General features: G+C 45.6%; 1 protein-coding gene across 10 annotated transcripts in view; it reads left to right on the top strand.

Annotated features, from left to right (window-relative positions):
* The window catches only part of Pcbp3 (poly(rC) binding protein 3), a 179,855-nt gene that overhangs the window by 130,832 nt on the left and 35,841 nt on the right, over positions 1-13,182 (top strand). The gene's annotated exons all lie outside the window — the stretch shown is intronic.

Genomic DNA, 13,182 nt, shown 5'->3' with positions numbered 1-13,182 from the left:
TCCTCACGAGGACAAGTGTTCTAGAAGCCTTGACCTACAGTGTTAAACCCTTCCCACGTAGGGTCAATGGACCTGTGCCAGACCACTGTCAGGTATGTCACCACACAAGGACCTTTGTGTCACCACACAAGGCCTTTTGCCCTCGTCCTCATCCCTGTATCAAATAGGCAGTGGTCTGTCAGCAGCTCCCCCCCCCACTGTATCCTCCCCCGAGGCTGAGCTGACTATGAGCCTTCTTTGGACACCAAAGGTCCTCTTCACATTCTCTGAAGAGACTTTCTAGGAGGGGTCAGGGAAGACTGCCTGAGGCACAGTCCTGAGGCGGGCAGGGCACCCTGCTCTAGACTGGCTGGTGAGTCATATGTGGCTGTCCTGTCCCTTCATGCCTCCTGTAGCTCAACTGAGGAAGACACTCTTCTTAGCAGAGCCAGCAACAGGCCACTACTGGGCAGTATGACTATTCTCCAGCTCTTGCTGGGCCATTTGGGCATAGAGTGTGCCGGGGACTTGAGATGCTATGAGACAAAGCCTCAGAGAGGCCCCAGCTGATTTCCTTCTAGTAGACTGTTCCTAGTTATAGAGGAAGCAGCACTTCAGGTTAGGCTTCAGTGCTTGTGTCTAGGATTTAGCGAAGAGGCTCATCCTTGCCTGTGTTCCTCTGCAGCTGTTTTCTTCTGGAAGGACAGCCATGCTTCCTGCCACAGGGACACCACTGCACTGGAAACAGGACGGAGCCTGAAGCCGTCCTGGAACAGAACCCTTGTGACACTCTGGGAGCAGGGCCTGAGATTGCTGTTCTGGGACACCGTATTATTAAACATACACAATGGGCAGGAAGAATGTTTATTCCATTAGGCCACAGTGATATTGCCTGGAAGCTTTGTGTCACCTCTGACATGCTTCCTGTACCACCTGGCAAGTGTCTCAAAGGAGCCAGTGAGCAGCAGTGACATAGGATGGGGTCTCTCATCGAGAGCAAGTTCTGTAGCCCAGTTCAGAGACCCTGCAAGCTACAATGGACACTTCCCATAGTTCCTTCTCCCACAGCTGCCTGGGTTTTTGTTGTTGTTGTTTTTGTTTGGTGTAAGGAGTACGGTTTTTCCTCCCGCCGCCAGTCTTGTTCCGCCGCTGCACCAGCCCCAATTAACATACAGAGACGTGCCCCAATTAATATACAGAGACTCTGTATTTGATATAATCCTGTTGGCCAGTTACTAGTTTCTTATCGGCTAGCTCTATCTTAATTATTAACCCATTTCTATGTATTTCCACATGGTCTTACCGAGAGCGGAGGAATGGCAGTTCTGTCCTCTCTAGACTCTCCATCTTGCCCTCCTTACTACCTCTTTCCTCCTTGTCTCCTAGTCCCTTCTATCTCCTTTCCTATTGGCCAACAGTGCTTTATTCATTAACCAGTATGAGAAACATATACAGAATGGCATCTCCCATCAGTTTGGTTTTGGTTTTGTTTTGTCTTCATAAAAATCTCATTTCCTGCTCGGCCTGTTTTTTTTTTTTTTTCCCCCACACAGGTAGCATCTTCTCCTTCATTAGATATATCTTGATCCCTACACTTTGAATCTGCATCAAGTTATTATCTGTGTCTCTTTGTTTTGATAATATAGCTGGAATTTGGAGCTCCTGGGCTTTGCTACCCACCACCAGTAAAGGTAATGACAAGGACACAGATGTGAAACCAAGCATGTGTGCAGGACATGGGTGCTTTAGTAAACCTTCACCTGACTTGAGCCCTTCCTGCTGCTCTCTTCATTTTAGTTTGATCAGTGAGACTGAATTATATAGTCAGTGCTTTTCCATTGCCTGTGTAGGAGCTACGTGCTTGTCCCAGATGAGTGTCCTGTCTAGGGCCCACATCCTGTCTGGTGTCTGTGTTACTTTTCTACCCACTCTGGTTACATGCCTTGCTCAGGCATGCTGAGTACTATCCCTGGCACATGTCAAATATCTGTCAGTGTTAGACGTGTCTTACTGAAGTGTGTGTGGTTACTGACTTTCTTCTTTATTGATTATGTAGGCAGAATACCTGGCCTTGAGTTGTTTATCCACCTCAAAAATAAACTCTGCAAAGGCATTGTGTAACATCAGTCTGCTTAATGAATTGTTGACCCTACATTTTAGCATTTAGTTTGGACTATTAGCATTTCTGTCTAGGCAAAATCTGGGATTGGAGCTTAGTTGATACACATGGTCAATTTCATTGTCTTTCTGACATCTTTCCCAAGTGAACACACACACTGGGACGCAGATGAGCCAGGAGTCAGAGGACAAACCTGTAGGATGCTCTTCTCTCTTTGTATCATGTAGGTCCTGTAGAAATGAGGACAGCATGGCCTTTACCTGCTAAGCCATTTTCTAGTCCTCCAGTTAAGATCTTGTTGTATTTTAGCCATCCTGGTAGGCCTATGGTGACATCCTCTATGACTTTAAATTGCTTTTCCTCTTAACTGCTGAGGCTGACTACCTTTTGGGAAACAGCCATCTCTCTGCATCCCCTAGGGTTTGGTTCCTAGATCTACCCAACTCCCCAAGATCCCCACACGTCCCAGAATTCCCCAGATGCTCAAGTCAGATGGTGTAGTTCCATGTTCTTTAAATCACAAATAAGTGAATTATAATATCTAATGCAATATAAATGCTCTGTACACAGCTGTCATACTGTGCTAAGAAATAATAAAGATGTTCTGTCCACTATTCAGTACAGATACAGTTCCCCTTTTCCCATTTTTTTAATCTATTGGTTGGTTGAATGTGGTCACAGATGGCTAACTGTACTAGTCAGACAAACAGTCCCCTCAGGACATGCCTGTTCAAGTCTCTTGCCCCCTTTCCACACACTTAGAGATGTTCCTTGCTATGGAGGCCTTAGCAGTGAACATCTGCCTATGGGCTGCTTTTCCCTCTCTTGACAGTGGCTGGGGACACAGAGAATCTTAATTCTAGTGTGGCTAATAGCTTTTTAGGTGTGAGGAGTCTTTCTCCCCACCTTGTACAAATACCTTGTGCTGTCCAGGGTTTCCTGTGATATTTCCCATTGGCCTCACTGGGATTGATTTGAGGGGAGACTCTGTAAGGGGGTGCTTGGGCCCCATGTTCCCACTTGCTGGTCAGTTGGCTGAACACCACTACTGAAAATCTGTGCTCTGCCTTGTCGTGTTTTTGAGTGCCAGTTTCTGACTCTTGGATCCTCCATCAGTTTGTCTCTGCTCATACTGCACACGCTCACTTGCTGTGACTGTAGGGCACTAAAAAGTCAGTCTTCTCGGCCTCTTTTTCTTGGCATCACAGCATCAGTGCTGCCCTGTACAGTGAGCTGCAGGATTGGGTCAGCAGACCTGGGCTTTATGTTGCATGGTGGACATTGTCTGTGGGCTCCTGCTTCCGCGACCCTGCTCCTGAGCCCGGGAATTTTTCATATTTGAAGTGAATTTGCCCAAAGAATTGGCTCTATAGATGAGTTTGAAGGAATCAGTGTCCTCAGCTCTGATTATCTGAGTCTCTTGGGTCCTCCTAGTGCTATGTCTTTAGCATTTCTCTGTAACTAAGATCTGGTTTTCTATGTAGAAATGTTGCATGTCACATTTTTAGTTTTTTTCCCCAACTCTGAATTTTTAAATATTCCTCCAAATGGTATCTTCTTAAAAATTAACTTTTAACCCCAGCTGGTATAAATATATTGTAGCTTAGTCGCTCTAACAGAAATCCCTTACGGCTGTCACCTGTAGGTCACTTTGGGCTTCGTGAGCCCACTTTTCCTCTGTACTGTTGTTCCTCCTTCCTGGTTTCTCGCCATGTCCATAGTGGAAAGGGCCATTCACGATATATCCCCGAAGGCCACTCCAAAGTAGCCCAACGTATGCAAGTTGCCAGCTCAGTACTTTCCAAGAGGAAGACATTTAGTTCCTTAGCTAGAACTTCTAATCTAGTTTGGTGATGTCTCAGGATTCCTTGTTGAGCCCCAGCTGGCGACTGGCTGGCCTCTGTACTCTGCAGGCCCTGGTCCACTGTCGTGCTGTCTGAAACCATCAACTGTGTACTTAAGGTTGTTCCAGGTTGCAGGGCTGCACAGTGCAGTGACCTGTAGATAACATCAGAAGACATGGGGCTCTTTGCTGTTGCATGGTGGGTAGTATCCAGGGGCTTCTGCTGCTTCTGTCCCACAATGCTTAGCCCAGAATACCCCCTCCTGCTGTCATTCTCATTGTTCCCAGACATCCTCTAGTAGTGGTTAAACTGGTCCTTTCCCATTCAAGGTAGTTCCCTGCATGATCTTCAAGACTTAGCCAGGGATAGTCTTGAAGATCATGCAGGGAACTACCTTGAATGGGAAAGGACCAGTTTAACCACTACTAGAGGCTGTCTCACCCCAGGGACCCTGGAGCCACAGGAAATGCTCTCTAAGTATTGGACTTTGACCTTTCTCTCCTAGAGTTTTGCTCTATATGAAGCATATGGGACATAGGTTTATGAGGCGTGAAAGGGGTGATTAGTTTAAGCTGACCTAGCCCAAAGTCTGATTTCCCTACCAAACTGTGCCCCACTTGTTATGTTGGCTGTATCCACCCATCCTTCATGCCTGGTACTTGGTGAGAACCAAAGAAAGATGAGTGGCACAGGGTGTTCTGGAATCCCCTTGTTGTGGGCCTATGGAAGATCTGCTGTGGTTGGGTTCCTGCTTTTACTAGGAGGTTTGGGGATATGAAGAGCATGCCGGGAAGCTGCTACATGGGGTGCAGGGCTTAACCATGAATGGGAGTTATAGCTGTGTCTATAATGTCACAAGATTCAACTCGGCTCTTAGGCCTACCCTGTCTCTACTTGAAAGATACTGTAGATCTTGAAATGGGTATTTTTAAAATGACAGTGAAAGATGTGTGTGCCCTATTTACTACAGGGACTTAGAACTGTCAGCAGCACTATGAAACCTGGCCCATTGTTAGAAAGAGAGGAGTTCCACAGATTCCAGACCAGGCCCATGTATAGCCTCGAGAGCAAGACGGAAGAGCTGAGCTCACTGGTCCTAGCCTTGTCAATTTTTGTCCTGACACTTGAGTGACAACTGAACAGGCTGCTTACTGAAGTCAGGGTTGTGTAAGTCCCAAACATCTTTCTAATACTAACTGCGACTGGCAAGAGCATTAAATTGTAGAAATGTCCCTTAGCCTGGATGGCCTCAAGGATCTACATCCATTGTGCGTCTCTCAAGGAGAATGAAGCAGCTAATCAGCTCTGTCGGCTTCTGCTGCCATTGCCTCATGCAGCCTGATGTGGGCAGTGAGCTGTTAAACACAATAAATCAAATCTGTTTGCTTTTCCCCATCCCACATCCCTTCTAGACAGCTGAGGCCCTGGGTGCAGCCCTGGACAGAGCACAGCTAATGAGAGCAGGCCAGAGCCACTGGCCTTGACAGGCACTCACCATGGTTGCGTGGTCACTGATGTGTTGCTGGACATGCTCCGCACCGTTATTTTTGTGAGAGCTCTTATCATGAGGGGCTCAGGGAAGTTGCAAATGATTGCTGGTGCAAGATCCAGGGCTGAAGTCTTCTTCCTGAGAAAATCTTTCCAACAACATTTAAAATGTAAGCCCTCTTTCCTCCAGCTCAACACAGGTTGCTAGCTTTCATTTTTGAGCTGTACGGAAATAGTGCATAATGGGGCCATTGGTGATCAAGAGCCTGGCCTGGAGTCTGCCTGCTGGCCGTCTTCACAGCACCTCCTTGCTTAATGCAAAGCAGAGGTGAGCGTGCTGCTGAGCCAGGACAGCGAAGGGTGTATGTAAAGACTCAAGTGCACCAAGCAAACTTGGCTGCAGCTACTGAACAACACAGCATTTCCCATTACAGCAATGCTTACATGACTAACATGTGTTGGCTTGAATGCTACTTAAAAGAATGATTTTGCCAATTTGGTTTTTCAGAATTTCACTATAGTGTTTCTGATTATAAACAGAGTTCTGCCATTTTAAAAAGTATAGCATGTAAAGGAAGGTTTGGCTCTGGTCAAAATGTAGCATGTGCTACTTTCTCCTACCAACTGACCCACTTTGCCTTCTGGGCAGGGCGTGCATAGTAGCTGCTGAAGAAGTGTGATGTCAGGGACAGTGGCAGACCGAAAATAAAGCTAGACCTCAGTCATTGGTTTCCAGCCTGGACAGAGGCAGCCCAGCCCAGGTACACAGCAGAGTTCTGAGAGCAGCAAGGCAGATCCTGTAGGATGCAGTGGGAGGACTTCCTCTTTCCTTTCCTTTCTTGTTTTCAGTTTTCTCTGTGACTTATCCAAGGCAGTGATGGCTAATAGGTCTAATCACAGAGGAAGGAAATCCTCTGGAGAGATAGGACAAGGCCCAGCCTTTAAGGACTGCAAGCATCCCTTCTCTATGTGTCTGTCAGCTCATTCTGGCCTTGGAGGCACATACAGTGGCCGGCAAGCTAAGACTGGGTCTTTCCCAGAAGGTATTGGGCTCTCATAGAAGATGAGTTTGAGAAAGTGACCCCTTAGTGTTGTATTCAGTGCCCGGGGTGAGGATCTGTATGTGCAGATCTGACTGTGCTCAGCAAAACCTTGACAAAGATAACCACCGGGGATACCACCCTCAGGGCTTTGCTGTGCTACTCTTGTGCCCTTGTGTGCCCAGCTTGAAATGTCACTGCAAACCTCTTAAAGTTGCACTGACATTGAAACTGTAGCACATAAAGGAGGCCCTGGGCCTGACCACCTGGAACTTCCACCTAAGATCTGTGCAACATTTACGGTCATATGATAGTGTTCAGAATGTCCACACTTGACATAAAAAAGCCAAGGATCTCAACCTGGGTGAGAAATGGTGGGAGAAATGATTGGCAGACATTAGCCAAGGATAGCCCCATGACATCACCAGAACTTACCTTTTTGAAATAAATGTGTACATGTACAAGGAAATATAAGGTATAAAAAGTGAAGGTTTTAGAACTAAAATATCTAATAACCAAAGTAATGTATTGTGTGGACTCAGTAACAGACAGAGGGTAACAGGGGCCAGTCTATGACATGAAGACAAATCATTGCCCGTAAACCGCACAGATGGGCGAAACTGTGCATGTGGTGGCTCACTCGGTAGCTTGTTGTCTAGACTATGGTGACATTTTAAGGCCTACTACTTTTAAATAATTGAAACTTACTGTCTAGCCAGAGTGGAATGGAATTAAAATGTATGTCAGCATGCAAACATTTGCAAAATCAAAGCATGTACCTCTCAATAATGTAATGGATGAAGAAGTATCGAAAGAAAATTGGTCATTAGGACAATGAAAAGTAATGTATTGAAGTTTCTCAGGGTAAACAGTAAATTCAACCTTTAGAAAGAGCAAGAAATGCCTTTCTGGGGGAAAAATAAGGTTACACAGTCTTGAGTTTGCACCTGTGGACGCTGAGAGCAACCATGAGAAGGAAGGGAGGAAGTGATGAAAGCAATGACATCAGGGACGAAAGAAAGCAAGGCTTTCACACCGGAGCAGCTCAGACGAGAAGGGAAGGCAGGCATTACATTCAGGAGCTTGAAAGATTCCCACATGGTTTTCTTTTATGGGTTGGGTTCATGACGGTTTTACTGGTCCTGTAGACTGGCCTTGGGAAGAGCCTTCCCTTCCTCAGTGTGCCTCCTCTCCTTCCTGAAAATGGATGGGTTTGCACTTCAGGTTGAACCTTGAGTTGAGAGAATGGTCACCTGGAGACATGGCACTCAGTATGCTGCTAGGCATATGGCACATTCAAGGGAGCCTTGTGGGAATCTAGAATGAGAGGTTTCAAACAGCAGTTGGTTAAATCCAAGGATGGCCCCAGAACCTATGTGTTTGGGGCACTATATAATCTTGGAGGTGTATGGGTATCAGGAGCAGAAATCCTTAAGTTCTGATGTCAGAGTGTTCTGTGAAGCCACAGAAATTGAGTTGGGTCCATTGGCTGTATTGTCTGTTCCTTAAATATGTTCTGTGCTCCTTTGGGCCAAGAGTAGGATTTAGTGGTGAGTGAAGGTGACTGCTGTGGTTTGGATGTGGTCTGAATGAGTCTCCCAAACCCGTATGTTGGAAACGTGTTGAGGTGATAGGATCTGTAATAAGCGGGCCTAGTACAAGGAAGTTAGGCTACGGGTACCACCACCAGCAGTGAGTGATGTAGGTCCTCCAGCATTCAGTCTTTGAGAGCAGGTTATGAAGGGAGGCCTACTTTGCCATTCCCTTCTGCTGTTGACATATTTTGAGGTAGCCAGAGGCTATTAGTGTTATGAGCCAGGTAAGCCTCTTTTGCTTTATAAAATACCAGCTCCAGGGCAAATGGAGGTGCTGAGAGTGCATTCTGCACAAGCCCCCGAGACACAGTAGGAGAACCCAGCCCTCCCAGAGGGAGTCAGGAAGCTGGGTCAGAGGAGCAGGGGGCAGTGGTACATAAGACCTTGTGGACAGGCACTTAACTCAAGGTTGAGTGGCATGGAGGTGAGAAGATGTGTCAGGGTTCCAGTAAGAGAGTGGTGTGGTCTTCCTCGGGTACTCACTGGGTATCGAGTTGTACATGCCTCACCGTGGAGTCTGCTCTCTAGCATGCATGTGGACCTGGACACAACAGGTCAGATTTGGCTTTTGGCAGTTGTCCGTAGACTTTGTCATTTTAAAAACCTTGTGTAGGTACTGAAACTAAAATGTGTTCAGTGCTTTTCTTTTTACACTGATAAGACTGTACCTCTTTTGTTAATTTAGTAGGTTGCACTGGTTGGTTTCCAAATCCTATCATTACTATGTATAATTATTTTCATATGTTGCTAAGTTCTACTTATAAAATGATTCAATCATATTAATATGGCCATTGACTCATATACTTATCAATTTTGTGGTGAGATCATTCACTACAAGTGAATGATTTTCAAGAGCAATAAGTTATGAACTCTAATGACCGTGCTAAAGGTACATGATTAGCAGGCATTCCTCTTGTCTACTAACGGAAACATTATACCCCTTAACCAGAACTCCCTAACCCCCCCCCCACTTCACCCTTCCAGTCTCTGCCTCTCTGGGTTTGGGTTTTTTAAGATTTCACACTTGAGTGAGTTTGTGCAGTATTTATCCTTCTGTGCCCAGTCTCTGCCTCTCTGAGTCTGAGTTTGGGCTTTTTTTGTTTTTGTGTTTGTTTTGTTTTTTAAGATTTGAGTGAGTTTGTGCAGTGTTTATCCTTTTATGTTTGCTTTGTTTTGCTTTACACGTCTTGTGGGATCTTTGGTGCTAGACCAAATGACATCATTTTTTATGGCAGATTAGTATTCTATTGTGTATCTATGTAATACTTTTCTTATTGACCTATGAGTTGCTGTACACTTACTGACTTCATGTCATGTAAATGGTCCTATAATGAACATGGAGGTCCAGGTGTGTCTGACACATTCCTTTCCTTTATATCTATGCTCAAGTGTGAAATTGCTAGGGCCTATAGTGGTTCAGGTTTTAATTTTTGAAAGAATTTCCATATTGTTTTTCATAATGGTAGAATATTTACCATTTGGGTCCGGAGTTCCTGTTTCCATGTGAATTTTAGTGTCTTGGTGACAGCCACTCTGAAAGGCTTGAGGTAGTATTTAATTGGCATGTCTTTAACTCTTATTTTCCTTATATTGAGAAATGTCTACTGAAGTGCTTGCGAGCTTATTCTTACCTATTTTGTTATAAAATGTACTCTCTATTTAAGACATTCGGCTACATCAGAGATTTGCTTTATAGATATTTTCTCCTGTCTGCTAATTGTTTCCTTCATTGAGCAGAGGCTTTTTAGTTTGATTTACTCCTGTTATCTGTTTTTGCTTTTGTTTTCTGTGCTTTGGGGATCATTTTTTAAAAGATCATTGCCCAAACCAGTGCCACAGAGCTCTTCCTCTAGTGTTTTCTAGTTTCAGATCCTACATTTAAGTCTTCTACCCATTGTTTTTGTATTTATATGTGTGTACATGTATAAGGTAGAACCCAGTGTCACCATTCAGCATGTGGGTACTCAGTTTTCTCAACACTTACTCACAGAGAAACCATGGTCAGTTCCCTGTTGCCAGCATAGGACTAGTTGTTTTTAGTCTACTGTCATTTTTTAAATTACACTATTTGCATTTCATGTAAATACATGTCATTATTGTGATGTCAGGGCTCAAGTTTGTCATTTCATTTTTAGTTTTCTGTTTATTCTTGTATCCGACTTTTAAGGTTTCCTCTTGCCTTTCTTGGAGTTATTAAGCTTTTTCAAAAATTCCATTTTGATTTGTTAATAATTCATGACATCATTTTATCAGTTTGAAGGGGAGGTAGAAAGCTTGCCTTCCTTTACTATTCATGTCAGACAGTACAGTAATTTTTACTTTAGCCACCAGAAATAATTTTAGAAACCAGAGAACAGAGGCCTATGGTATTTACCCTAATTTAAAAGTATTCCTTTTCAAAATTATGACTCTCAGAACGTATTATACAAACTAGTGGCATTCCCTATGGTGAACCCTTAGGGAATGTGTCTGTGTTGATGATGCCCATCTATCCTTCTTTCCACTCACCACATTTTACCTGCTGTGTTGGTTAGCCCCTCCTACTACTGTGGAGGAAACCTCCGGCCCCTGGTCCTGGAGTGGGGCCTCTGACAGCGATTTGGAGTTCCATCTTCTCCTTTCCTGACCTGCAGTTCTTATCTAGCAGCCTTTTCTCAGAGCTTCCATCTCAACCATACTGGCTACAGTCCCTGATGGTTGGGCCACTATCTGCTGTTCCATTCATCTAGACCACTGACTTTGCAGCATACCCCTGTGCCGTCACTGGCATTTTACTTCCACTGTACCCCTTCTTTATATCTTTCATTAATTTAGCAAGAATATTGTTTGTCTACTGAGCCAATATCTTCTCATTGGGCTACAGAGATGGCTCATTAGGTAAGAGTGCTGAGCAAGCATGAGGACCTGAGTTTGAATTTCAGCACCAACCGAAGCTGGGGATGGCCCAGCAAACCTGGCCCTGAGGGAGGTGGATCTCTGGGGCTTGCTAGTCACCTGACCAGCTAATGAACACAAGTTCCAGCAATCCTTCCTCCAAGGAACACGGTAGAGAGTGACAGAGGAGGACACCCAATGGCCTCCATGTGCACAGCACATGCTCACATGTACACATATCATACACACAAAGAATATTCCTGGTTGTTCATAGGAGCACTGTTAGGATGGCTGACTCACAGATGTCAGTTAATATTAATGTCTCTGTCATCTTGGCATTGGTATTGGCCGATTGCCCTTCATGCACTGTGAAATCTCCATAGAATTGGCATGGCAGGTAATTTCTGTTGAAACTTGAACATTTGGGTATTAAGGGCTAAGGCTCTGGCCCTTGGCTTTCCTTGTCCACTAGCTTCTGACTGTGCACTGGTGGGAAGCAAAAGGGTGGAGGTGCAGCTCTGTCCTGGGCTTCTGCAGTCATCCAGGCGTGGAGAAACTCCTTACTGTGGAGCCAGAGTTCTGGCTCCCCCTGTCCCTTCATTATCCCTCTGGCTTTGCAGAACAGCATGGCTCCTTCCTGCTCCCCACAGCCCGCCTCTGCTGCCATTAAGCCAGGACTTGTTGTCCCTGGGGTTTGAGTGCTTCTGTGTTGCCCTGATGAGGGCAGGAGGTGCTCGCTGCTGGGCCCTGCTTTGAGGAGAGTTTGGCTGCACTAGGAGGTAGTGCTTCAGGGTGTAGCCACACTTGCTGCCTCCTACTGACCCTTTGACCGAGAGAGCAGGGCTCAGGATTGGCACTTCTCCAGACCCAGACAGCCTCACCTGTTCCACAAAACAGCTCATCACTCCCAGAGAGCTTTTGTGCCTCCATTCCATGTCTGTCTGTCTGTGTCTTTTTCTAATCTCTGATGCAGAAAGGCACTGGCCCAAGTGACTGATCACTCCTGACAGCCTGGAGCCGAAAGCACCAGGGGCAGGCACTGACCTACTTTCTTCTTTTTTTTTTTTTTTTTTTTTTTTTTGAGCTGGAAACATTTATATAACAGACAGCCACAGGGCCCTGCTGTCCCCATGATGGGTAGGAGATGCCCCAGACTAGCCACATTGTGATCCAATTTATAGCTCTTGCAATTCAACCTTAGCAGAAGCAGGGCTTCCGGTAGGAGGGCTTGGCACACTTATCACAGGGTGTCTGTGAGCATGTTATTTGGTGTCACATCAGTCTCCTGCACCAGGTGCTTTTTTCCTCCTGAGATCCTTCTTTGTGAGCTCTAGCTGGGGTCCAGCATTCCTCAGGGCCTATGCAAATATCTTGGCCAGCAGAACTCATCTGCTATGCTTTTTGCACAGAGCAGCAAGCAGGTACACATAAGACATCACCTTCCACACTGTAATGCTAAGGCGCTACTTTCCTGACCTGCCATCTCTTCACATCCTGGCCATCTCCAGAGCATCTCCTGAGGATGGACAGCTTGTGTCTCTTGCTTCTAGAAACCTTATTGGAGCTACTCCTTGGTGTGTGTGTGCTACCCTAGCCAGCATTTCTGGTATTTTCCTGATGTGGGTGAACCATCCTCTTTTTAGCTTGCTCCCTCAATAAAGTACTGGCCCAGAGCCTTTGGAGAACTCAATGACAAGAGCTACTTAGCAGGAAGGCCTGATCCCAGGTCACCCATGCTGGCACAAAGTCATCATGTTACTTTCCCACAAATACTCTTGTACCTATAATCAATCTATCTTTGTCTGCAGATAGGATGAAGCCTTAATTTACCCCCATAAAGCTAACCATTAGAGGTTGTCAACAGAAAGCCTGTGAATAGCACAGACCAGCACTGTGCAGGGAGAACATCTTTGCTTTCACGGGAGAACAGCAGCCGGAGACTGACTGTACATTGGGGAAGGTTGCTAATAACGGCCTAGAGAGACATACGTGCAGAAGACTTTCTAGATGTGGGCAAAGAGGGACTCTCACGGGGGTGGGTCATGCTCCCCGAGTCTGCTCTCTGATGTGATAGAAAGTAGGAAGAAGAAACACTAGAAGAGGGGACTCACCAGGCTGGGTAGCCTAGCACACTGGCTTTCTCTAGACTTCCTGGCATCTAAGAGAAGCCATGATGGGGCAAACAGAGGGTATGGGACCTATACAGGACCACATGATTAGGACCCAACTCTGGACTTCTCCTA

Source organism: Phodopus roborovskii, unplaced genomic scaffold (assembly GCF_943737965.1).
Source record: "Phodopus roborovskii unplaced genomic scaffold, PHOROB, whole genome shotgun sequence".
NCBI lineage: Eukaryota > Metazoa > Chordata > Mammalia > Rodentia > Cricetidae > Phodopus > Phodopus roborovskii.
The sequence above is the reverse complement of the archived record's forward strand: the minus strand, read 5'-3'. Positions and strand labels throughout refer to the sequence as shown.